We start from the raw sequence: 26,148 nt of genomic DNA on the forward strand, positions 1-26,148 counted from the left end.
GAATATAACTAGTTTAATACCGAATGTCCACTTGTTTGTACCTATGTTATATTCTGGTTGTTTTTGGTGGTGTTGGGTGATCGTCTGACCGCCCACCAGCTGATTGTCCCCCTGTTATTCTCCTGCCATTGTCAGGGTTGGGTATACCCAGACATGTTCTCTGCCCCTTCCCCTCCCCCTGTGGTCTCTCAGCCTGGCATTCCTTGTGAGGACAGATATCAGCAGCCAATGCAGTCCTGCTACTAATTTTAGAAGTCACAGTAAAGTTTGGAGTGAGTCGCCCCCCTGGCCCTCCCTGTGTGATCCAGCACATCTCCTCCAGGGTCTTCACAGGAGTTCAGGTAAATGTTCTTCTCTCATGTTCTGCTCATGTTAGTGATTTCCGCCTCGGGCTTTGAGGTGCCAGCTCCTGAGGGCATGCGGATATTAATGCTGTTGTATCAAGGCCTTGTCTTCGTCCTTCTCGCTTGGTTCGCCGTATCCTGACCACCTGTCTCCGGCTCTCAGAGACCTGTCATGTCCAGCTGCCTGGGTCCTCGCTGGCTCGCCTTCTCCAGTCCTAAATTTGGTTTATCTCATCCTTATATCCTAGGAGGTTGGCATGATGCCCGTACCCACTCTTCGGAATTGGTGCCAGGTCATAGTAGAAGCTCTTACAGCAATTAGTAATGTAAGGCTGTACACTTGGCCACATTATTGCAAATTTGGCGACTTTTTTTTGTGGCGCCATCCAGGTGTAACGTGTGATTTGGGCAAATCCGCAGAAGAAATCAAAGTGTTTTTGCCGCGGATTTTCTGGCAAATCGGAGTTGGATTTTTCTGATGTTGGATTATTTCTATGTCTGATACAATGTAACATTGGATGATTCATATTTACAAATATCTTTCCTCCCAGCTGTAATCCTGATCGCGGCTGATCGCTGGGGATCCGTAGTGCGGGTATGTCCACGGGTGTCTGGGTATAGGGTCAGCGCTCGCCCACAGCCCTGGGTTACAAGATTTTCCTCTCTCTAATTACTCTGCTGGCTGTTAGGGAATAGGAACTGGACTGGATACACTGTGACAAACTGCAGCTGTGTGAACAGGACCCGATTACAATGTTTCCATTTACTGAAAACAAGCAGAGGTCTTGTCAGTGAGGGCATAAAGGTCATAAAATTAGATGACCTTGAGGTGAGGATATCCAGCAGGAGAAGGATAGTATGTGAACCCATTGCTGTCCAATAGTTTCCCATAATGCTCCCTTCTATGTGTCTGTGACAGAAGCTGCTTTGGAGGTGGAACTGGGCCAAAATTGGGACCTGGGCCCCTGTGTAGCTGCACATGGTGCCATCTCCCTTGTTCCTGGGTGGTAACAATCCGCCCCAGGGGAACAGCAACATTGTTATCATTGTTAAAGGGGTTGTTCAGAATTAGAAAGACATGGCTGCCCTCTTCCAAAAACATTGGGTGTTAGCACCTGGTCCATGGAGCTGAGCCTCAGTGTCAGACCTGTAGTCCGGGTGTGGTGCTGTTTTTGGAAAAAGATCGCCATGTCTTTCTTTTCAAGGACCAAAACTTTATTACTGCTTGGGAAAGTTAGGTGACAACCAATATGGACTCGACTAGAGCTCCCATAAGGGCAGTCAGTCACTTGTCCGAGGTGCAACCTCAGGGGCCACAAGCTATGGGAGTTGTAAAGACTTTACACAACTCTGTTCACAGCTGAGCTGAGAAATAGATACAATGTATCCAGTGTGGACAATGCTCTGTGAGCTGCACACATCTCTCTGGTAGTTTGTTACAATGTATCAGTCTGGAGTCCACAGAGCATTGTCCACACTGGATACATTGTATCACTTCTCATATACATACTAGTGTTCTCATTCGAGGAATTGTAGAGCATTTAAGCTTTAGTTATGGACAATCGGAAAACCATTTTAATTACTAAAATTACATTTTAGAAATTTCAAAAAAAAAATCTCTCTTTTTACCTATAGGCTGAAATCCGGTCTTGATCTAGTCTCATTCACACAGGTGCTGCTTATTAAAGTCCAGAACATGAGACAGTGAGTTATTGTGTTTTATGGAGGATTATGTGAACTTCAGACATTGTAACAAACCCTCAGCTGTGAGATATATTAGACCAGGTTTTTGGTTGTAGTGGTTTTTTTTTTTCAGCCCCTGAATGTAAACAGGACAGCAAGCAGAGGTATGAAAAAAGGTAAAGGGTTAAACACAACGGCTCTGATTCCTCCCTGCTTACTCTGGAGTTTCTGGGGTAATTTGTTATTTTTTAGTGGATTTCGATGTTTGCGCCTTATTCTCTATACAGTTTGCGACACTTTTTCAGTTGCTTTTGTTTTTTAGACAGATTCATGCAATGCAACTTTTTCAAATGTCGCTTTTTTTTGTGGCGCCTCTCACTCCAGTCCCCGTTTTAGTGTTTTTTTTGTTTTTTTTATTTTATTTTTGCACAGCTGAAAACTAATATGTGCCACCTTGTGCCATCTGGATGAATTTGGCACAAAAAAAAGTCAGCGAATAATGCGAGAACAGGAAAAAAGACTCAAGAAAATAGCAAGTGATGAATGGCGCCCAAAGTATATTGCATAGTTGCCGAATTTTACACAATATATACAATGAAAAGTTGTGCAGCTATAACTTGTGTTTAGTTCCCTTTCCATTGTGAATATCTCTGCTTCATGTCGGTAATAGAAATCCTAGAAAACCATTTATTGATAAAAAAAAATGCAGTTGAAGTTTTGCTACAATGTGTCAGTGCAGGTCAGAGCTATAACACCTAGTATACAGCTGACATTTTGCTACAATGTGTCAGTGCAGGTCAGAGCTATAACACCTAGTATACAGCTGACATTTTGCTACAATGTGTCAGTGCAGGTCAGAGCTATAACACCTAGTATACAGCTGACATTTTGCTACAATGTGTCAGTGCAGGTCAGAGCTATAACACCTAGTATACAGCTGACATTTTGCTACAATGTGTCAGTGCAGGTCAGAGCTATAACACCTAGTATACAGCTGACATTTTGCTATAATGTGTCAGTGCAGGTAAGAGCTATAACACTTAGTATACAGCTGAAGTTTTGCTACAATGTGTCAGTGCAGGTAAGAGCTATAACACTTAGTATACAGCTGAAGTTTTGCTACAATGTGTCAGTGCAGGTCAAGGCTATAACACTTAGTATACAGCTGAAGTTTTGCTACAATGTGTCAGTGCAGGTAAAAGCTGTAACAGTATACAGCTGAAGTTTTGCTACAATGTGTCAGTGCAGGTAAGAGCTATAATACTTAGTATACAGCTGAAGTTTTGCTACAATGTGTCAGTGCAGGTTAGTATAAATGTCATGAGAAAGATTTGTGCTGCTGAGGATTTTCTACAGTTGTACATTGCAGCAAACCATCAGCTGTGTGAGCTGGACTAGGGCTGTCAGGACATTTCTGTTGCCTCTCTCCATCCATGACATCGTACCGGTATACTGACATGGAAGTCATTGCTTGAATAGCAATTATTATTATTATTTATTATTATAGCGCCATTTATTCCATGGCGCTTTACATGTGATAGGGATATACATAACAAAAGCATTTACATAATCTTAACAAAATGAGTCAGCGACTGGTACAGGAGGAGCGAGGACCCTGCCCGCGAGGGCTCACAGTCTACAAGGGATGGGTGAGGATACAGTAGGTGAGGGTAGAGCTGGTCGTGCAGTGGTGTTTACTGCAGGTTGTAGGCTTGTCGGAAGAGGTGGGTCTTCAGGTTCCTTTTGAAGGTTTCCACGGTAGGCGAGAGTCTGATATGTTGGGGTAGAGAGTTCCAGAGTAGGGGGGAAGCACGGGAGAAATCTTGTATACGATTGTGGGAAGAGGAGATAAGAGGGGAGTAGAGCAGGAGATCTTGTGAGGATCGGAGGTTGCGTGCAGGTAAGTACCGGGAGACTAAGTCACAGATGTATGGAGGAGACAGGTTGTGGATGGCTTTGTATGCCGTGGTTAGGGTTTTGAACTGAATTCTCTGGGCAATGGGGAGCCAGTGAAGGGATTGACAGAGAGGAGAGGCCGGGGAATAGCGGGGGGACAGGTGGATTAGTCGAGCAGCAGAGTTTAGGATAGATTGGAGAGGTCCAAGAGTGTTGGAAGGGAGGCCACGGAGCAGGAGGTTGCAGTAGTCGAGGCGGGATATGATGAGGGCATGCACTAGTGTTTTTGCAGATTCATGGTTTAGGAATGCACGGATCCGGGAGATGTTTTTGAGTTGGAGTCGGCAGGAGGTGGAAAGGGCTTGGATATGTGGCTTGAAGGAGAGATCAGAGTCCAGGGTTACCCCAAGGCAGCGAGCTTGTGGGACTGGGGAGAGTGAACAGCCATTGACGTTGATGGATAGGTCGGATGGGGGATGTGAATGAGAGGGTGGAAAGATGATGAACTCTGTTTTATCCATGTTGAGTTTTAGAAATCTGTCGGAGAAGAAGGATGAGATGGCGGACAGACATTGTGGGATTCTGGTTAGTAGGGAGGAGATATTGGGTCCAGAGAGGTAGATCTGTGTGTCGTCAGCATAGAGGTGATACTGAAAGCCGTGAGACTCTATGAGCTGTCCCAGGCCGAAGGTGTAGATGGAGAAGAGCAGAGGTCCTAGAACTGAACCTTGGGGGACACCGACAGAAAGGGGGCGAGATGAGGAGGTGGTGCGTGAGTGGGAGACGCTGAATGTCCTGTCTGTTAAGTATGAGGAGATCCAAGATAGAGCCAAGTCCGTGATGCCAAGAGATGAGAGAATCTGGAGTAAGAGGGAATGGTCCACTGTGTCAAAGGCAGATGAAAGGTCCAGAAGGAGGAGGATGGAGTAGTGTTGCTTGGATTTGGCATTTAGTAGGTCGTTGGTGACTTTGGTCAGGGCAGTTTCAGTCGAGTGATGCGGTCAGAAGCCAGATTGTAGACGGTCGAAGAGGGAGCAGGAGGAGAGGTGGGAGGACAGTTCAAGGTAGACATGTTGTTCTAGAAGTTTTGAGGCAAAGGGGAGGAGTGATATGGGGCGGTAGCTAGTCAGAGAGGAAGGGTCAAGGGAGGGCTTTTTGAGGATGGGTGTGATTGCGGCATGTTTGAAACATGAGGGGAAGACTCCGGTTGTTAGTGATAGATTGAAGAGGTGGGTTAGGGTTGGGATGAAGACTGTGGTGAGGTTAGTGATGAGGTGGGATGGGATTGGGTCAAGTTCGCAGGTGGTGAGGCGTGATTTGGAGAGTAAAGAGGAGACTTGACCTTCTGTAATGGTGGAGAAGTGGGGTTTGGAGGAGGAGGGTTGAGTAGATATGAGGAGGGGTTGTGTGGACTTTAGGCCAAAGTTTTGTCTGATGGTGTCAATCTTCTGTTTGAAGAATGAGGCAAAGTCGTCGGCTGAGATGAGAGAAGAGGGAGGAGGTGCTGGGGGACGAAGGAGAGAGTTGAAAGTGTTAAATAGCTGTTTAGGGTTGTGCGATAGGGAGGATATGAGAGATGAGAAGTAGGTTTGTTTTGCTGTAGTGAGTGCAGACTTGAAATTAGTGACGGATTGCTTGAATGCGATGAAGTGCTCGATGGAGTGAGACCTTTTCCATCTCCGCTCCGCAACCCTGGAGGCCCGGCGCAGTTCTTTGGTAAGTTTAGTGTGCCAGGGTTGCCTGTTGAATGTGCGAGGTGTGATGTGTGTGAGAGGGGCGATCGAGTCTAGAGCTGAAGCTATTGTGGTGTTATATGAAGCAGCAGCAACGTCTGCATCGTGTAAGGAATTTATGTCTGTGAGAGGAAGGAAGGATTCAGAGAGAGAGTGTAGGTCAAGGTGTTTGAGATTTCTGCGAGGGTGTGTGAGTTTGTGGAGTGGGGATTGTGCACCCGGAGAGGAGAGGGCAGAGAATGTGAGGAGGTTATGGTCAGAGAGAGGGAGTGGTGAGTTAGAGAGGTTAGATAGGGAACAGAGGCGGGTGAAGATGAGGTCCAGTGTGTGGCCATCTTTGTGGGTGGGTGTGGAAGACCATTGAGTGAGTCCAAAGGAGGAAGTGAGGGATAGGTGCTTAGAGACAGACGAGTGGGGAGTGTCAATGGGGATGTTGAAGTCACCCATTATGATAGTGGGGATGTCAGTGGAAAGGAAGTGAAGCAGCCAGGTGGTGAAATGGTCTAAGAAGGTGGTGGCTTGCCCTGGGGGTCGGTAAACGACGGCCAGTTGGAGGTTGGAGGGGGAATAAATGCGCACACAGTGCACCTCAAAAGAGGGGAGTGTAACGGAGGGTGGCAGTGGGATTTTGGTGACAGCGCAGAGTTCTGATAGGAGGAAACCTACGCCTCCACCATGTTTGCCATTGGGGCGGGGGGTGTGGGAAAGGTGGAATCCGCCATATGAAAGGGCAGCTGGGGAGGCTGTGTCAGAGGGGGTGAGCCAGGTTTCGGTGATGGCGAGGAAGGAGAGTTTGTTTGTAATGAAAAGATCGTGGATGAAGGAAAGTTTGTTGCAGACAGAGCGAGCGTTCCATAGAGCTCCTGTTAGTATAGCTGAGGAGGTGGGTATTAGTTGGATGGGTATGAGGTTAGAAGGGTTGCGACAGTTTGAGGAAGGTCGTGGATAGGAGGTTGAAGTGACTGTGGGCATATGGCGAGGAGGACCAGGATTTGGAGAGATATCTCCAGCAGTGAGGAGGAGCAGAGAAAGTGTTAGCAGGTGGGAACAGGAGAGAGCATGAGGTGGCTGTCTGTGTTTGGAGATCCAGGATTGAATGTTGAGGAATAATTTGGAGGAGGAGGTGAGGTGAATTGGGAGGATAGAGGGAGAGATGAAGAGTTTCTTACTAGGTGTAGGGATTTGAGGGGTTATTAGAAAGTAGAGGACTATAGAGGAAAAAGTGAGAGCTAACAGAATCATAGTTAAAAGAGAGTGAGTGGTAAAAGTGTTTGTTACCTGTCTCCTGCCCTGACTAACTGCCTCTGAAATAACTGCCACTTCTCTCCGAAGCCACTTGGCACAAGAAGACGCGTGCACACCCCAGCACGCGTGCACCCCTTACAGAGAGTCTAAATATATAGGCCACATTAAACTATATCAGGTGAAGGGCATTGTGGGAACGGCTTGTGGATAAATTAACAGCTGGTCATTTCAACAGGAGATGGCTGGGTGATCAAAGACAGAGCCAGGACTCTAGTCTCTGCAGTTTAGCACCTCTAAAAATCAGATAAGGTATATAGTGGGGAAGGGACAAACATATGTGAATATTGATTGGAGTGGGACAGATGAAGCAGGGGAATTATGCAGAGCATGTACCAGGGAGATGGGTCAGCAGAGCATTAGATGACAGCATACATAGGAGCAGGGGAATTATGCAGAGCATGTACCTGTGGAAAGAGAAGAAGAAGACCGATGTTAGTCCATGGCCTCTGAAATAACTGCCACTTCTCTCCGAAGCCACTTGGCACAAGAAGACGCGTGCACACCCCAGCACGCGTGCACCCCTTACAGAGAGTCTAAATATATAGGCCACATTAAACTATATCAGGTGAAGGGCATTGTGGGAACGGCTTGTGGATAAATTAACAGCTGGTCATTTCAACAGGAGATGGCTGGGTGATCAAAGACAGAGCCAGGACTCTAGTCTCTGCAGTTTAGCACCTCTAAAAATCAGATAAGGTATATAGTGGGGAAGGGACAAACATATGTGAATATTGATTGGAGTGGGACAGATGAAGCAGGGGAATTATGCAGAGCATGTACCAGGGAGATGGGTCAGCAGAGCATTAGATGACAGCATACATAGGAGCAGGGGAATTATGCAGAGCATGTACCTGTGGAAAGAGAAGAAGAAGACCGATGTTAGTCCATGGCCTCTGAAATAACTGCCACTTCTCTCCGAAGCCACTTGGCACAAGAAGACGCGTGCACACCCCAGCACGCGTGCACCCCTTACAGAGAGTCTAAATATATAGGCCACATTAAACTATATCAGGTGAAGGGCATTGTGGGAACGGCTTGTGGATAAATTAACAGCTGGTCATTTCAACAGGAGATGGCTGGGTGATCAAAGACAGAGCCAGGACTCTAGTCTCTGCAGTTTAGCACCTCTAAAAATCAGATAAGGTATATAGTGGGGAAGGGACAAACATATGTGAATATTGATTGGAGTGGGACAGATGAAGCAGGGGAATTATGCAGAGCATGTACCAGGGAGATGGGTCAGCAGAGCATTAGATGACAGCATACATAGGAGCAGGGGAATTATGCAGAGCATGTACCTGTGGAAAGAGAAGAAGAAGACCGATGTTAGTCCATGGCCTCTGAAATAACTGCCACTTCTCTCCGAAGCCACTTGGCACAAGAAGACGCGTGCACACCCCAGCACGCGTGCACCCCTTACAGAGAGTCTAAATATATAGGCCACATTAAACTATATCAGGTGAAGGGCATTGTGGGAACGGCTTGTGGATAAATTAACAGCTGGTCATTTCAACAGGAGATGGCTGGGTGATCAAAGACAGAGCCAGGACTCTAGTCTCTGCAGTTTAGCACCTCTAAAAATCAGATAAGGTATATAGTGGGGAAGGGACAAACATATGTGAATATTGATTGGAGTGGGACAGATGAAGCAGGGGAATTATGCAGAGCATGTACCAGGGAGATGGGTCAGCAGAGCATTAGATGACAGCATACATAGGAGCAGGGGAATTATGCAGAGCATGTACCTGTGGAAAGAGAAGAAGAAGACCGATGTTAGTCCATGGCCTCTGAAATAACTGCCACTTCTCTCCGAAGCCACTTGGCACAAGAAGACGCGTGCACACCCCAGCACGCGTGCACCCCTTACAGAGAGTCTAAATATATAGGCCACATTAAACTATATCAGGTGAAGGGCATTGTGGGAACGGCTTGTGGATAAATTAACAGCTGGTCATTTCAACAGGAGATGGCTGGGTGATCAAAGACAGAGCCAGGACTCTAGTCTCTGCAGTTTAGCACCTCTAAAAATCAGATAAGGTATATAGTGGGGAAGGGACAAACATATGTGAATATTGATTGGAGTGGGACAGATGAAGCAGGGGAATTATGCAGAGCATGTACCAGGGAGATGGGTCAGCAGAGCATTAGATGACAGCATACATAGGAGCAGGGGAATTATGCAGAGCATGGACCTGTGGAAAGAGAAGAAGAAGACCGATGTTAGTCCATGGCCTCTGAAATAACTGCCACTTCTCTCCGAAGCCACTTGGCACAAGAAGACGCGTGCACACCCCAGCACGCGTGCACCCCTTACAGAGAGTCTAAATATATAGGCCACATTAAACTATATCAGGTGAAGGGCATTGTGGGAACGGCTTGTGGATAAATTAACAGCTGGTCATTTCAACAGGAGATGGCTGGGTGATCAAAGACAGAGCCAGGACTCTAGTCTCTGCAGTTTAGCACCTCTAAAAATCAGATAAGGTATATAGTGGGGAAGGGACAAACATATGTGAATATTGATTGGAGTGGGACAGATGAAGCAGGGGAATTATGCAGAGCATGTACCAGGGAGATGGGTCAGCAGAGCATTAGATGACAGCATACATAGGAGCAGGGGAATTATGCAGAGCATGTACCTGTGGAAAGAGAAGAAGAAGACCGATGTTAGTCCATGGCCTCTGAAATAACTGCCACTTCTCTCCGAAGCCACTTGGCACAAGAAGACGCGTGCACACCCCAGCACGCGTGCACCCCTTACAGAGAGTCTAAATATATAGGCCACATTAAACTATATCAGGTGAAGGGCATTGTGGGAACGGCTTGTGGATAAATTAACAGCTGGTCATTTCAACAGGAGATGGCTGGGTGATCAAAGACAGAGCCAGGACTCTAGTCTCTGCAGTTTAGCACCTCTAAAAATCAGATAAGGTATATAGTGGGGAAGGGACAAACATATGTGAATATTGATTGGAGTGGGACAGATGAAGCAGGGGAATTATGCAGAGCATGTACCAGGGAGATGGGTCAGCAGAGCATTAGATGACAGCATACATAGGAGCAGGGGAATTATGCAGAGCATGTACCTGTGGAAAGAGAAGAAGAAGACCGATGTTAGTCCATGGCCTCTGAAATAACTGCCACTTCTCTCCGAAGCCACTTGGCACAAGAAGACGCGTGCACACCCCAGCACGCGTGCACCCCTTACAGAGAGTCTAAATATATAGGCCACATTAAACTATATCAGGTGAAGGGCATTGTGGGAACGGCTTGTGGATAAATTAACAGCTGGTCATTTCAACAGGAGATGGCTGGGTGATCAAAGACAGAGCCAGGACTCTAGTCTCTGCAGTTTAGCACCTCTAAAAATCAGATAAGGTATATAGTGGGGAAGGGACAAACATATGTGAATATTGATTGGAGTGGGACAGATGAAGCAGGGGAATTATGCAGAGCATGTACCAGGGAGATGGGTCAGCAGAGCATTAGATGACAGCATACATAGGAGCAGGGGAATTATGCAGAGCATGTACCTGTGGAAAGAGAAGAAGAAGACCGATGTTAGTCCATGGCCTCTGAAATAACTGCCACTTCTCTCCGAAGCCACTTGGCTCAAGAAGACGCGTGCACACCCCAGCACGCGTGCACCCCTTACAGAGAGTCTAAATATATAGGCCACATTAAACTATATCAGGTGAAGGGCATTGTGGGAACGGCTTGTGGATAAATTAACAGCTGGTCATTTCAACAGGAGATGGCTGGGTGATCAAAGACAGAGCCAGGACTCTAGTCTCTGCAGTTTAGCACCTCTAAAAATCAGATAAGGTATATAGTGGGGAAGGGACAAACATATGTGAATATTGATTGGAGTGGGACAGATGAAGCAGGGGAATTATGCAGAGCATGTACCAGGGAGATGGGTCAGCAGAGCATTAGATGACAGCATACATAGGAGCAGGGGAATTATGCAGAGCATGTACCTGTGGAAAGAGAAGAAGAAGACCGATGTTAGTCCATGGCCTCTGAAATAACTGCCACTTCTCTCCGAAGCCACTTGGCACAAGAAGACGCGTGCACACCCCAGCACGCGTGCACCCCTTACAGAGAGTCTAAATATATAGGCCACATTAAACTATATCAGGTGAAGGGCATTGTGGGAACGGCTTGTGGATAAATTAACAGCTGGTCATTTCAACAGGAGATGGCTGGGTGATCAAAGACAGAGCCAGGACTCTAGTCTCTGCAGTTTAGCACCTCTAAAAATCAGATAAGGTATATAGTGGGGAAGGGACAAACATATGTGAATATTGATTGGAGTGGGACAGATGAAGCAGGGGAATTATGCAGAGCATGTACCAGGGAGATGGGTCAGCAGAGCATTAGATGACAGCATACATAGGAGCAGGGGAATTATGCAGAGCATGTACCTGTGGAAAGAGAAGAAGAAGACCGATGTTAGTCCATGGCCTCTGAAATAACTGCCACTTCTCTCCGAAGCCACTTGGCACAAGAAGACGCGTGCACACCCCAGCACGCGTGCACCCCTTACAGAGAGTCTAAATATATAGGCCACATTAAACTATATCAGGTGAAGGGCATTGTGGGAACGGCTTGTGGATAAATTAACAGCTGGTCATTTCAACAGGAGATGGCTGGGTGATCAAAGACAGAGCCAGGACTCTAGTCTCTGCAGTTTAGCACCTCTAAAAATCAGATAAGGTATATAGTGGGGAAGGGACAAACATATGTGAATATTGATTGGAGTGGGACAGATGAAGCAGGGGAATTATGCAGAGCATGTACCAGGGAGATGGGTCAGCAGAGCATTAGATGACAGCATACATAGGAGCAGGGGAATTATGCAGAGCATGTACCTGTGGAAAGAGAAGAAGAAGACCGATGTTAGTCCATGGCCTCTGAAATAACTGCCACTTCTCTCCGAAGCCACTTGGCACAAGAAGACGCGTGCACACCCCAGCACGCGTGCACCCCTTACAGAGAGTCTAAATATATAGGCCACATTAAACTATATCAGGTGAAGGGCATTGTGGGAACGGCTTGTGGATAAATTAACAGCTGGTCATTTCAACAGGAGATGGCTGGGTGATCAAAGACAGAGCCAGGACTCTAGTCTCTGCAGTTTAGCACCTCTAAAAATCAGATAAGGTATATAGTGGGGAAGGGACAAACATATGTGAATATTGATTGGAGTGGGACAGATGAAGCAGGGGAATTATGCAGAGCATGTACCAGGGAGATGGGTCAGCAGAGCATTAGATGACAGCATACATAGGAGCAGGGGAATTATGCAGAGCATGTACCTGTGGAAAGAGAAGAAGAAGACCGATGTTAGTCCATGGCCTCTGAAATAACTGCCACTTCTCTCCGAAGCCACTTGGCACAAGAAGACGCGTGCACACCCCAGCACGCGTGCACCCCTTACAGAGAGTCTAAATATATAGGCCACATTAAACTATATCAGGTGAAGGGCATTGTGGGAACGGCTTGTGGATAAATTAACAGCTGGTCATTTCAACAGGAGATGGCTGGGTGATCAAAGACAGAGCCAGGACTCTAGTCTCTGCAGTTTAGCACCTCTAAAAATCAGATAAGGTATATAGTGGGGAAGGGACAAACATATGTGAATATTGATTGGAGTGGGACAGATGAAGCAGGGGAATTATGCAGAGCATGTACCAGGGAGATGGGTCAGCAGAGCATTAGATGACAGCATACATAGGAGCAGGGGAATTATGCAGAGCATGTACCTGTGGAAAGAGAAGAAGAAGACCGATGTTAGTCCATGGCCTCTGAAATAACTGCCACTTCTCTCCGAAGCCACTTGGCACAAGAAGACGCGTGCACACCCCAGCACGCGTGCACCCCTTACAGAGAGTCTAAATATATAGGCCACATTAAACTATATCAGGTGAAGGGCATTGTGGGAACGGCTTGTGGATAAATTAACAGCTGGTCATTTCAACAGGAGATGGCTGGGTGATCAAAGACAGAGCCAGGACTCTAGTCTCTGCAGTTTAGCACCTCTAAAAATCAGATAAGGTATATAGTGGGGAAGGGACAAACATATGTGAATATTGATTGGAGTGGGACAGATGAAGCAGGGGAATTATGCAGAGCATGTACCAGGGAGATGGGTCAGCAGAGCATTAGATGACAGCATACATAGGAGCAGGGGAATTATGCAGAGCATGTACCTGTGGAAAGAGAAGAAGAAGACCGATGTTAGTCCATGGCCTCTGAAATAACTGCCACTTCTCTCCGAAGCCACTTGGCACAAGAAGACGCGTGCACACCCCAGCACGCGTGCACCCCTTACAGAGAGTCTAAATATATAGGCCACATTAAACTATATCAGGTGAAGGGCATTGTGGGAACGGCTTGTGGATAAATTAACAGCTGGTCATTTCAACAGGAGATGGCTGGGTGATCAAAGACAGAGCCAGGACTCTAGTCTCTGCAGTTTAGCACCTCTAAAAATCAGATAAGGTATATAGTGGGGAAGGGACAAACATATGTGAATATTGATTGGAGTGGGACAGATGAAGCAGGGGAATTATGCAGAGCATGTACCAGGGAGATGGGTCAGCAGAGCATTAGATGACAGCATACATAGGAGCAGGGGAATTATGCAGAGCATGTACCTGTGGAAAGAGAAGAAGAAGACCGATGTTAGTCCATGGCCTCTGAAATAACTGCCACTTCTCTCCGAAGCCACTTGGCACAAGAAGACGCGTGCACACCCCAGCACGCGTGCACCCCTTACAGAGAGTCTAAATATATAGGCCACATTAAACTATATCAGGTGAAGGGCATTGTGGGAACGGCTTGTGGATAAATTAACAGCTGGTCATTTCAACAGGAGATGGCTGGGTGATCAAAGACAGAGCCAGGACTCTAGTCTCTGCAGTTTAGCACCTCTAAAAATCAGATAAGGTATATAGTGGGGAAGGGACAAACATATGTGAATATTGATTGGAGTGGGACAGATGAAGCAGGGGAATTATGCAGAGCATGTACCAGGGAGATGGGTCAGCAGAGCATTAGATGACAGCATACATAGGAGCAGGGGAATTATGCAGAGCATGTACCTGTGGAAAGAGAAGAAGAAGACCGATGTTAGTCCATGGCCTCTGAAATAACTGCCACTTCTCTCCGAAGCCACTTGGCACAAGAAGACGCGTGCACACCCCAGCACGCGTGCACCCCTTACAGAGAGTCTAAATATATAGGCCACATTAAACTATATCAGGTGAAGGGCATTGTGGGAACGGCTTGTGGATAAATTAACAGCTGGTCATTTCAACAGGAGATGGCTGGGTGATCAAAGACAGAGCCAGGACTCTAGTCTCTGCAGTTTAGCACCTCTAAAAATCAGATAAGGTATATAGTGGGGAAGGGACAAACATATGTGAATATTGATTGGAGTGGGACAGATGAAGCAGGGGAATTATGCAGAGCATGTACCAGGGAGATGGGTCAGCAGAGCATTAGATGACAGCATACATAGGAGCAGGGGAATTATGCAGAGCATGTACCTGTGGAAAGAGAAGAAGAAGACCGATGTTAGTCCATGGCCTCTGAAATAACTGCCACTTCTCTCCGAAGCCACTTGGCACAAGAAGACGCGTGCACACCCCAGCACGCGTGCACCCCTTACAGAGAGTCTAAATATATAGGCCACATTAAACTATATCAGGTGAAGGGCATTGTGGGAACGGCTTGTGGATAAATTAACAGCTGGTCATTTCAACAGGAGATGGCTGGGTGATCAAAGACAGAGCCAGGACTCTAGTCTCTGCAGTTTAGCACCTCTAAAAATCAGATAAGGTATATAGTGGGGAAGGGACAAACATATGTGAATATTGATTGGAGTGGGACAGATGAAGCAGGGGAATTATGCAGAGCATGTACCAGGGAGATGGGTCAGCAGAGCATTAGATGACAGCATACATAGGAGCAGGGGAATTATGCAGAGCATGTACCTGTGGAAAGAGAAGAAGAAGACCGATGTTAGTCCATGGCCTCTGAAATAACTGCCACTTCTCTCCGAAGCCACTTGGCACAAGAAGACGCGTGCACACCCCAGCACGCGTGCACCCCTTACAGAGAGTCTAAATATATAGGCCACATTAAACTATATCAGGTGAAGGGCATTGTGGGAACGGCTTGTGGATAAATTAACAGCTGGTCATTTCAACAGGAGATGGCTGGGTGATCAAAGACAGAGCCAGGACTCTAGTCTCTGCAGTTTAGCACCTCTAAAAATCAGATAAGGTATATAGTGGGGAAGGGACAAACATATGTGAATATTGATTGGAGTGGGACAGATGAAGCAGGGGAATTATGCAGAGCATGTACCAGGGAGATGGGTCAGCAGAGCATTAGATGACAGCATACATAGGAGCAGGGGAATTATGCAGAGCATGTACCTGTGGAAAGAGAAGAAGAAGACCGATGTTAGTCCATGGCCTCTGAAATAACTGCCACTTCTCTCCGAAGCCACTTGGCACAAGAAGACGCGTGCACACCCCAGCACGCGTGCACCCCTTACAGAGAGTCTAAATATATAGGCCACATTAAACTATATCAGGTGAAGGGCATTGTGGGAACGGCTTGTGGATAAATTAACAGCTGGTCATTTCAACAGGAGATGGCTGGGTGATCAAAGACAGAGCCAGGACTCTAGTCTCTGCAGTTTAGCACCTCTAAAAATCAGATAAGGTATATAGTGGGGAAGGGACAAACATATGTGAATATTGATTGGAGTGGGACAGATGAAGCAGGGGAATTATGCAGAGCATGTACCAGGGAGATGGGTCAGCAGAGCATTAGATGACAGCATACATAGGAGCAGGGGAATTATGCAGAGCATGTACCTGTGGAAAGAGAAGAAGAAGACCGATGTTAGTCCATGGCCTCTGAAATAACTGCCACTTCTCTCCGAAGCCACTTGGCACAAGAAGACGCGTGCACACCCCAGCACGCGTGCACCCCTTACAGAGAGTCTAAATATATAGGCCACATTAAACTATATCAGGTGAAGGGCATTGTGGGAACGGCTTGTGGATAAATTAACAGCTGGTCATTTCAACAGGAGATGGCTGGGTGATCAAAGACAGAGCCAGGACTCTAGTCTCTGCAGTTTAGCACCTCTAAAAATCAGATAAGGTATATAGTGGGGAAGGGACAAACATATGTGAATATTGATTGGAGTGGGACAGATGAAGCAGGGGAATTATGCAGAGCATGTACCAGGGAGATGGGTCAGCAGAGCATTAGATGACAGCATACATAGGAGCAGGGGAATTATGCAGAGCATGTACCTGTGGAAAGAGAAGAAGAAGACCGATGTTAGTCCATGGCCTCTGAAATAACTGCCACTTCTCTCCGAAGCCACTTGGCACAAGAAGACGCGTGCACACCCCAGCACGCGTGCACCCCTTACAGAGAGTCTAAATATATAGGCCACATTAAACTATATCAGGTGAAGGGCATTGTGGGAACGGCTTGTGGATAAATTAACAGCTGGTCATTTCAACAGGAGATGGCTGGGTGATCAAAGACAGAGCCAGGACTCTAGTCTCTGCAGTTTAGCACCTCTAAAAATCAGATAAGGTATATAGTGGGGAAGGGACAAACATATGTGAATATTGATTGGAGTGGGACAGATGAAGCAGGGGAATTATGCAGAGCATGTACCAGGGAGATGGGTCAGCAGAGCATTAGATGACAGCATACATAGGAGCAGGGGAATTATGCAGAGCATGTACCTGTGGAAAGAGAAGAAGAAGACCGATGTTAGTCCATGGCCTCTGAAATAACTGCCACTTCTCTCCGAAGCCACTTGGCACAAGAAGACGCGTGCACACCCCAGCACGCGTGCACCCCTTACAGAGAGTCTAAATATATAGGCCACATTAAACTATATCAGGTGAAGGGCATTGTGGGAACGGCTTGTGGATAAATTAACAGCTGGTCATTTCAACAGGAGATGGCTGGGTGATCAAAGACAGAGCCAGGACTCTAGTCTCTGCAGTTTAGCACCTCTAAAAATCAGATAAGGTATATAGTGGGGAAGGGACAAACATATGTGAATATTGATTGGAGTGGGACAGATGAAGCAGGGGAATTATGCAGAGCATGTACCAGGGAGATGGGTCAGCAGAGCATTAGATGACAGCATACATAGGAGCAGGGGAATTATGCAGAGCATGTACCTGTGGAAAGAGAAGAAGAAGACCGATGTTAGTCCATGGCCTCTGAAATAACTGCCACTTCTCTCCGAAGCCACTTGGCACAAGAAGACGCGTGCACACCCCAGCACGCGTGCACCCCTTACAGAGAGTCTAAATATATAGGCCACATTAAACTATATCAGGTGAAGGGCATTGTGGGAACGGCTTGTGGATAAATTAACAGCTGGTCATTTCAACAGGAGATGGCTGGGTGATCAAAGACAGAGCCAGGACTCTAGTCTCTGCAGTTTAGCACCTCTAAAAATCAGATAAGGTATATAGTGGGGAAGGGACAAACATATGTGAATATTGATTGGAGTGGGACAGATGAAGCAGGGGAATTATGCAGAGCATGTACCAGGGAGATGGGTCAGCAGAGCATTAGATGACAGCATACATAGGAGCAGGGGAATTATGCAGAGCATGTACCTGTGGAAAGAGAAGAAGAAGACCGATGTTAGTCCATGGCCTCTGAAATAACTGCCACTTCTCTCCGAAGCCACTTGGCACAAGAAGACGCGTGCACACCCCAGCACGCGTGCACCCCTTACAGAGAGTCTAAATATATAGGCCACATTAAACTATATCAGGTGAAGGGCATTGTGGGAACGGCTTGTGGATAAATTAACAGCTGGTCATTTCAACAGGAGATGGCTGGGTGATCAAAGACAGAGCCAGGACTCTAGTCTCTGCAGTTTAGCACCTCTAAAAATCAGATAAGGTATATAGTGGGGAAGGGACAAACATATGTGAATATTGATTGGAGTGGGACAGATGAAGCAGGGGAATTATGCAGAGCATGTACCAGGGAGATGGGTCAGCAGAGCATTAGATGACAGCATACATAGGAGCAGGGGAATTATGCAGAGCATGTACCTGTGGAAAGAGAAGAAGAAGACCGATGTTAGTCCATGGCCTCTGAAATAACTGCCACTTCTCTCCGAAGCCACTTGGCACAAGAAGACGCGTGCACACCCCAGCACGCGTGCACCCCTTACAGAGAGTCTAAATATATAGGCCACATTAAACTATATCAGGTGAAGGGCATTGTGGGAACGGCTTGTGGATAAATTAACAGCTGGTCATTTCAACAGGAGATGGCTGGGTGATCAAAGACAGAGCCAGGACTCTAGTCTCTGCAGTTTAGCACCTCTAAAAATCAGATAAGGTATATAGTGGGGAAGGGACAAACATATGTGAATATTGATTGGAGTGGGACAGATGAAGCAGGGGAATTATGCAGAGCATGTACCAGGGAGATGGGTCAGCAGAGCATTAGATGACAGCATACATAGGAGCAGGGGAATTATGCAGAGCATGTACCTGTGGAAAGAGAAGAAGAAGACCGATGTTAGTCCATGGCCTCTGAAATAACTGCCACTTCTCTCCGAAGCCACTTGGCACAAGAAGACGCGTGCACACCCCAGCACGCGTGCACCCCTTACAGAGAGTCTAAATATATAGGCCACATTAAACTATATCAGGTGAAGGGCATTGTGGGAACGGCTTGTGGATAAATTAACAGCTGGTCATTTCAACAGGAGATGGCTGGGTGATCAAAGACAGAGCCAGGACTCTAGTCTCTGCAGTTTAGCACCTCTAAAAATCAGATAAGGTATATAGTGGGGAAGGGACAAACATATGTGAATATTGATTGGAGTGGGACAGATGAAGCAGGGGAATTATGCAGAGCATGTACCAGGGAGATGGGTCAGCAGAGCATTAGATGACAGCATACATAGGAGCAGGGGAATTATGCAGAGCATGTACCTGTGGAAAGAGAAGAAGAAGACCGATGTTAGTCCATGGCCTCTGAAATAACTGCCACTTCTCTCCGAAGCCACTTGGCACAAGAAGACGCGTGCACACCCCAGCACGCGTGCACCCCTTACAGAGAGTCTAAATATATAGGCCACATTAAACTATATCAGGTGAAGGGCATTGTGGGAACGGCTTGTGGATAAATTAACAGCTGGTCATTTCAACAGGAGATGGCTGGGTGATCAAAGACAGAGCCAGGACTCTAGTCTCTGCAGTTTAGCACCTCTAAAAATCAGATAAGGTATATAGTGGGGAAGGGACAAACATATGTGAATATTGATTGGAGTGGGACAGATGAAGCAGGGGAATTATGCAGAGCATGTACCAGGGAGATGGGTCAGCAGAGCATTAGATGACAGCATACATAGGAGCAGGGGAATTATGCAGAGCATGTACCTGTGGAAAGAGAAGAAGAAGACCGATGTTAGTCCATGGCCTCTGAAATAACTGCCACTTCTCTCCGAAGCCACTTGGCACAAGAAGACGCGTGCACACCCCAGCACGCGTGCACCCCTTACAGAGAGTCTAAATATATAGGCCACATTAAACTATATCAGGTGAAGGGCATTGTGGGAACGGCTTGTGGATAAATTAACAGCTGGTCATTTCAACAGGAGATGGCTGGGTGATCAAAGACAGAGCCAGGACTCTAGTCTCTGCAGTTTAGCACCTCTAAAAATCAGATAAGGTATATAGTGGGGAAGGGACAAACATATGTGAATATTGATTGGAGTGGGACAGATGAAGCAGGGGAATTATGCAGAGCATGTACCAGGGAGATGGGTCAGCAGAGCATTAGATGACAGCATACATAGGAGCAGGGGAATTATGCAGAGCATGTACCTGTGGAAAGAGAAGAAGAAGACCGATGTTAGTCCATGGCCTCTGAAATAACTGCCACTTCTCTCCGAAGCCACTTGGCACAAGAAGACGCGTGCACACCCCAGCACGCGTGCACCCCTTACAGAGAGTCTAAATATATAGGCCACATTAAACTATATCAGGTGAAGGGCATTGTGGGAACGGCTTGTGGATAAATTAACAGCTGGTCATTTCAACAGGAGATGGCTGGGTGATCAAAGACAGAGCCAGGACTCTAGTCTCTGCAGTTTAGCACCTCTAAAAATCAGATAAGGTATATAGTGGGGAAGGGACAAACATATGTGAATATTGATTGGAGTGGGACAGATGAAGCAGGGGAATTATGCAGAGCATGTACCAGGGAGATGGGTCAGCAGAGCATTAGATGACAGCATACATAGGAGCAGGGGAATTATGCAGAGCATGTACCTGTGGAAAGAGAAGAAGAAGACCGATGTTAGTCCATGGCCTCTGAAATAACTGCCACTTCTCTCCGAAGCCACTTGGCACAAGAAGACGCGTGCACACCCCAGCACGCGTGCACCCCTTACAGAGAGTCTAAATATATAGGCCACATTAAACTATATCAGGTGAAGGGCATTGTGGGAACGGCTTGTGGATAAATTAACAGCTGGTCATTTCAACAGGAGATGGCTGGGTGATCAAAGACAGAGCCAGGACTCTAGTCTCTGCAGTTTAGCACCTCTAAAAATCAGATAAGGTATATAGTGGGGAAGGGACAAACATATGTGAATATTGATTGGAGTGGGACAGATGAAGCAGGGGAATTATGCAGAGCATGTACCAGGGAGATGGGTCAGCAGAGCATTAGATGACAGCATACATAGGAGCAGGGGAATTATGCAGAGCATGTACCTGTGGAAAGAGAAGAAGAAGACCGATGTTAGTCCATGGCCTCTGAAATAACTGCCACTTCTCTCCGAAGCCACTTGGCACAAGAAGACGCGTGCACACCCCAGCACGCGTGCACCCCTTACAGAGAGTCTAAATATATAGGCCACATTAAACTATATCAGGTGAAGGGCATTGTGGGAACGGCTTGTGGATAAATTAACAGCTGGTCATTTCAACAGGAGATGGCTGGGTGATCAAAGACAGAGCCAGGACTCTAGTCTCTGCAGTTTAGCACCTCTAAAAATCAGATAAGGTATATAGTGGGGAAGGGACAAACATATGTGAATATTGATTGGAGTGGGACAGATGAAGCAGGGGAATTATGCAGAGCATGTACCAGGGAGATGGGTCAGCAGAGCATTAGATGACAGCATACATAGGAGCAGGGGAATTATGCAGAGCATGTACCTGTGGAAAGAGAAGAAGAAGACCGATGTTAGTCCATGGCCTCTGAAATAACTGCCACTTCTCTCCGAAGCCACTTGGCACAAGAAGACGCGTGCACACCCCAGCACGCGTGCACCCCTTACAGAGAGTCTAAATATATAGGCCACATTAAACTATATCAGGTGAAGGGCATTGTGGGAACGGCTTGTGGATAAATTAACAGCTGGTCATTTCAACAGGAGATGGCTGGGTGATCAAAGACAGAGCCAGGACTCTAGTCTCTGCAGTTTAGCACCTCTAAAAATCAGATAAGGTATATAGTGGGGAAGGGACAAACATATGTGAATATTGATTGGAGTGGGACAGATGAAGCAGGGGAATTATGCAGAGCATGTACCAGGGAGATGGGTCAGCAGAGCATTAGATGACAGCATACATAGGAGCAGGGGAATTATGCAGAGCATGTACCTGTGGAAAGAGAAGAAGAAGACCGATGTTAGTCCATGGCCTCTGAAATAACTGCCACTTCTCTCCGAAGCCACTTGGCACAAGAAGACGCGTGCACACCCCAGCACGCGTGCACCCCTTACAGAGAGTCTAAATATATAGGCCACATTAAACTATATCAGGTGAAGGGCATTGTGGGAACGGCTTGTGGATAAATTAACAGCTGGTCATTTCAACAGGAGATGGCTGGGTGATCAAAGACAGAGCCAGGACTCTAGTCTCTGCAGTTTAGCACCTCTAAAAATCAGATAAGGTATATAGTGGGGAAGGGACAAACATATGTGAATATTGATTGGAGTGGGACAGATGAAGCAGGGGAATTATGCAGAGCATGTACCAGGGAGATGGGTCAGCAGAGCATTAGATGACAGCATACATAGGAGCAGGGGAATTATGCAGAGCATGTACCTGTGGAAAGAGAAGAAGAAGACCGATGTTAGTCCATGGCCTCTGAAATAACTGCCACTTCTCTCCGAAGCCACTTGGCACAAGAAGACGCGTGCACACCCCAGCACGCGTGCACCCCTTACAGAGAGTCTAAATATATAGGCCACATTAAACTATATCAGGTGAAGGGCATTGTGGGAACGGCTTGTGGATAAATTAACAGCTGGTCATTTCAACAGGAGATGGCTGGGTGATCAAAGACAGAGCCAGGACTCTAGTCTCTGCAGTTTAGCACCTCTAAAAATCAGATAAGGTATATAGTGGGGAAGGGACAAACATATGTGAATATTGATTGGAGTGGGACAGATGAAGCAGGGGAATTATGCAGAGCATGTACCAGGGAGATGGGTCAGCAGAGCATTAGATGACAGCATACATAGGAGCAGGGGAATTATGCAGAGCATGTACCTGTGGAAAGAGAAGAAGAAGACCGATGTTAGTCCATGGCCTCTGAAATAACTGCCACTTCTCTCCGAAGCCACTTGGCACAAGAAGACGCGTGCACACCCCAGCACGCGTGCACCCCTTACAGAGAGTCTAAATATATAGGCCACATTAAACTATATCAGGTGAAGGGCATTGTGGGAACGGCTTGTGGATAAATTAACAGCTGGTCATTTCAACAGGAGATGGCTGGGTGATCAAAGACAGAGCCAGGACTCTAGTCTCTGCAGTTTAGCACCTCTAAAAATCAGATAAGGTATATAGTGGGGAAGGGACAAACATATGTGAATATTGATTGGAGTGGGACAGATGAAGCAGGGGAATTATGCAGAGCATGTACCAGGGAGATGGGTCAGCAGAGCATTAGATGACAGCATACATAGGAGCAGGGGAATTATGCAGAGCATGTACCTGTGGAAAGAGAAGAAGAAGACCGATGTTAGTCCATGGCCTCTGAAATAACTGCCACTTCTCTCCGAAGCCACTTGGCACAAGAAGACGCGTGCACACCCCAGCACGCGTGCACCCCTTACAGAGAGTCTAAATATATAGGCCACATTAAACTATATCAGGTGAAGGGCATTGTGGGAACGGCTTGTGGATAAATTAACAGCTGGTCATTTCAACAGGAGATGGCTGGGTGATCAAAGACAGAGCCAGGACTCTAGTCTCTGCAGTTTAGCACCTCTAAAAATCAGATAAGGTATATAGTGGGGAAGGGACAAACATATGTGAATATTGATTGGAGTGGGACAGATGAAGCAGGGGAATTATGCAGAGCATGTACCAGGGAGATGGGTCAGCAGAGCATTAGATGACAGCATACATAGGAGCAGGGGAATTATGCAGAGCATGTACCTGTGGAAAGAGAAGAAGAAGACCGATGTTAGTCCATGGCCTCTGAAATAACTGCCACTTCTCTCCGAAGCCACTTGGCACAAGAAGACGCGTGCACACCCCAGCACGCGTGCACCCCTTACAGAGAGTCTAAATATATAGGCCACATTAAACTATATCAGGTGAAGGGCATTGTGGGAACGGCTTGTGGATAAATTAACAGCTGGTCATTTCAACAGGAGATGGCTGGGTGATCAAAGACAGAGCCAGGACTCTAGTCTCTGCAGTTTAGCACCTCTAAAAATCAGATAAGGTATATAGTGGGGAAGGGACAAACATATGTGAATATTGATTGGAGTGGGACAGATGAAGCAGGGGAATTATGCAGAGCATGTACCAGGGAGATGGGTCAGCAGAGCATTAGATGACAGCATACATAGGAGCAGGGGAATTATGCAGAGCATGTACCTGTGGAAAGAGAAGAAGAAGACCGATGTTAGTCCATGGCCTCTGAAATAACTGCCACTTCTCTCCGAAGCCACTTGGCACAAGAAGACGCGTGCACACCCCAGCACGCGTGCACCCCTTACAGAGAGTCTAAATATATAGGCCACATTAAACTATATCAGGTGAAGGGCATTGTGGGAACGGCTTGTGGATAAATTAACAGCTGGTCATTTCAACAGGAGATGGCTGGGTGATCAAAGACAGAGCCAGGACTCTAGTCTCTGCAGTTTAGCACCTCTAAAAATCAGATAAGGTATATAGTGGGGAAGGGACAAACATATGTGAATATTGATTGGAGTGGGACAGATGAAGCAGGGGAATTATGCAGAGCATGTACCAGGGAGATGGGTCAGCAGAGCATTAGATGACAGCATACATAGGAGCAGGGGAATTATGCAGAGCATGTACCTGTGGAAAGAGAAGAAGAAGACCGATGTTAGTCCATGGCCTCTGAAATAACTGCCACTTCTCTCCGAAGCCACTTGGCACAAGAAGACGCGTGCACACCCCAGCACGCGTGCACCCCTTACAGAGAGTCTAAATATATAGGCCACATTAAACTATATCAGGTGAAGGGCATTGTGGGAACGGCTTGTGGATAAATTAACAGCTGGTCATTTCAACAGGAGATGGCTGGGTGATCAAAGACAGAGCCAGGACTCTAGTCTCTGCAGTTTAGCACCTCTAAAAATCAGATAAGGTATATAGTGGGGAAGGGACAAACATATGTGAATATTGATTGGAGTGGGACAGATGAAGCAGGGGAATTATGCAGAGCATGTACCAGGGAGATGGGTCAGCAGAGCATTAGATGACAGCATACATAGGAGCAGGGGAATTATGCAGAGCATGTACCTGTGGAAAGAGAAGAAGAAGACCGATGTTAGTCCATGGCCTCTGAAATAACTGCCACTTCTCTCCGAAGCCACTTGGCACAAGAAGACGCGTGCACACCCCAGCACGCGTGCACCCCTTACAGAGAGTCTAAATATATAGGCCACATTAAACTATATCAGGTGAAGGGCATTGTGGGAACGGCTTGTGGATAAATTAACAGCTGGTCATTTCAACAGGAGATGGCTGGGTGATCAAAGACAGAGCCAGGACTCTAGTCTCTGCAGTTTAGCACCTCTAAAAATCAGATAAGGTATATAGTGGGGAAGGGACAAACATATGTGAATATTGATTGGAGTGGGACAGATGAAGCAGGGGAATTATGCAGAGCATGTACCAGGGAGATGGGTCAGCAGAGCATTAGATGACAGCATACATAGGAGCAGGGGAATTATGCAGAGCATGTACCTGTGGAAAGAGAAGAAGAAGACCGATGTTAGTCCATGGCCTCTGAAATAACTGCCACTTCTCTCCGAAGCCACTTGGCACAAGAAGACGCGTGCACACCCCAGCACGCGTGCACCCCTTACAGAGAGTCTAAATATATAGGCCACATTAAACTATATCAGGTGAAGGGCATTGTGGGAACGGCTTGTGGATAAATTAACAGCTGGTCATTTCAACAGGAGATGGCTGGGTGATCAAAGACAGAGCCAGGACTCTAGTCTCTGCAGTTTAGCACCTCTAAAAATCAGATAAGGTATATAGTGGGGAAGGGACAAACATATGTGAATATTGATTGGAGTGGGACAGATGAAGCAGGGGAATTATGCAGAGCATGTACCAGGGAGATGGGTCAGCAGAGCATTAGATGACAGCATACATAGGAGCAGGGGAATTATGCAGAGCATGTACCTGTGGAAAGAGAAGAAGAAGACCGATGTTAGTCCATGGCCTCTGAAATAACTGCCACTTCTCTCCGAAGCCACTTGGCACGGGCACCCCTTACAGAGAGTCTAAATAAGGCCATTAAACTATATCAGGTGAAGGGCATTGTGGAACACGGCTTGTGGATAAATTAACAGCTGGTCATTTCAACAGAGATGGCTGGTGATCAAGAACTGAGCCAGGACTCTAGTCTCTTGCAGTTTAAGCACCTCTAAAAAGGTATAGGAAGGGACAAACCATATGTGACATATTGATTGGAGTGGGACAGATGAAGCAGGGAATTATGCAGAGCTGTAGCCAGGGAGATGGGTCAGCAGAGCATTAGATGACAGCATACATAGGAGCCAGGGATTTCTGCAGAGCATGTACCTGTGGAAAGAGAAGAAAAGACCCGATGTTAGTCCCATGGCCTCTGAAATAACT

At 46.7% G+C, this 26,148-nt stretch overlaps 1 protein-coding gene across 1 annotated transcript in view; it reads left to right on the forward strand.

Moving 5' to 3' along the window:
• Positions 1-207: 207 nt before the first annotated feature.
• The window catches only part of STYXL2 (serine/threonine/tyrosine interacting like 2), a 130,962-nt gene continuing 105,021 nt past the window's right edge, over positions 208-26,148 (forward strand). Inside the window, exon 1 of the mRNA XM_073668557.1 lies at positions 208-341. The gene's annotated coding sequence lies outside the window, so the exon portion shown is untranslated. The remainder of the gene's footprint in view (positions 342-26,148) is intronic.

Source organism: Phyllobates terribilis, unplaced genomic scaffold (assembly GCF_046119375.1).
Source record: "Phyllobates terribilis strain yellow unplaced genomic scaffold, ASM4611937v1 Scaffold_2__4_contigs__length_985480577, whole genome shotgun sequence".
Taxonomy (NCBI): Eukaryota; Metazoa; Chordata; class Amphibia; order Anura; family Dendrobatidae; genus Phyllobates; species Phyllobates terribilis.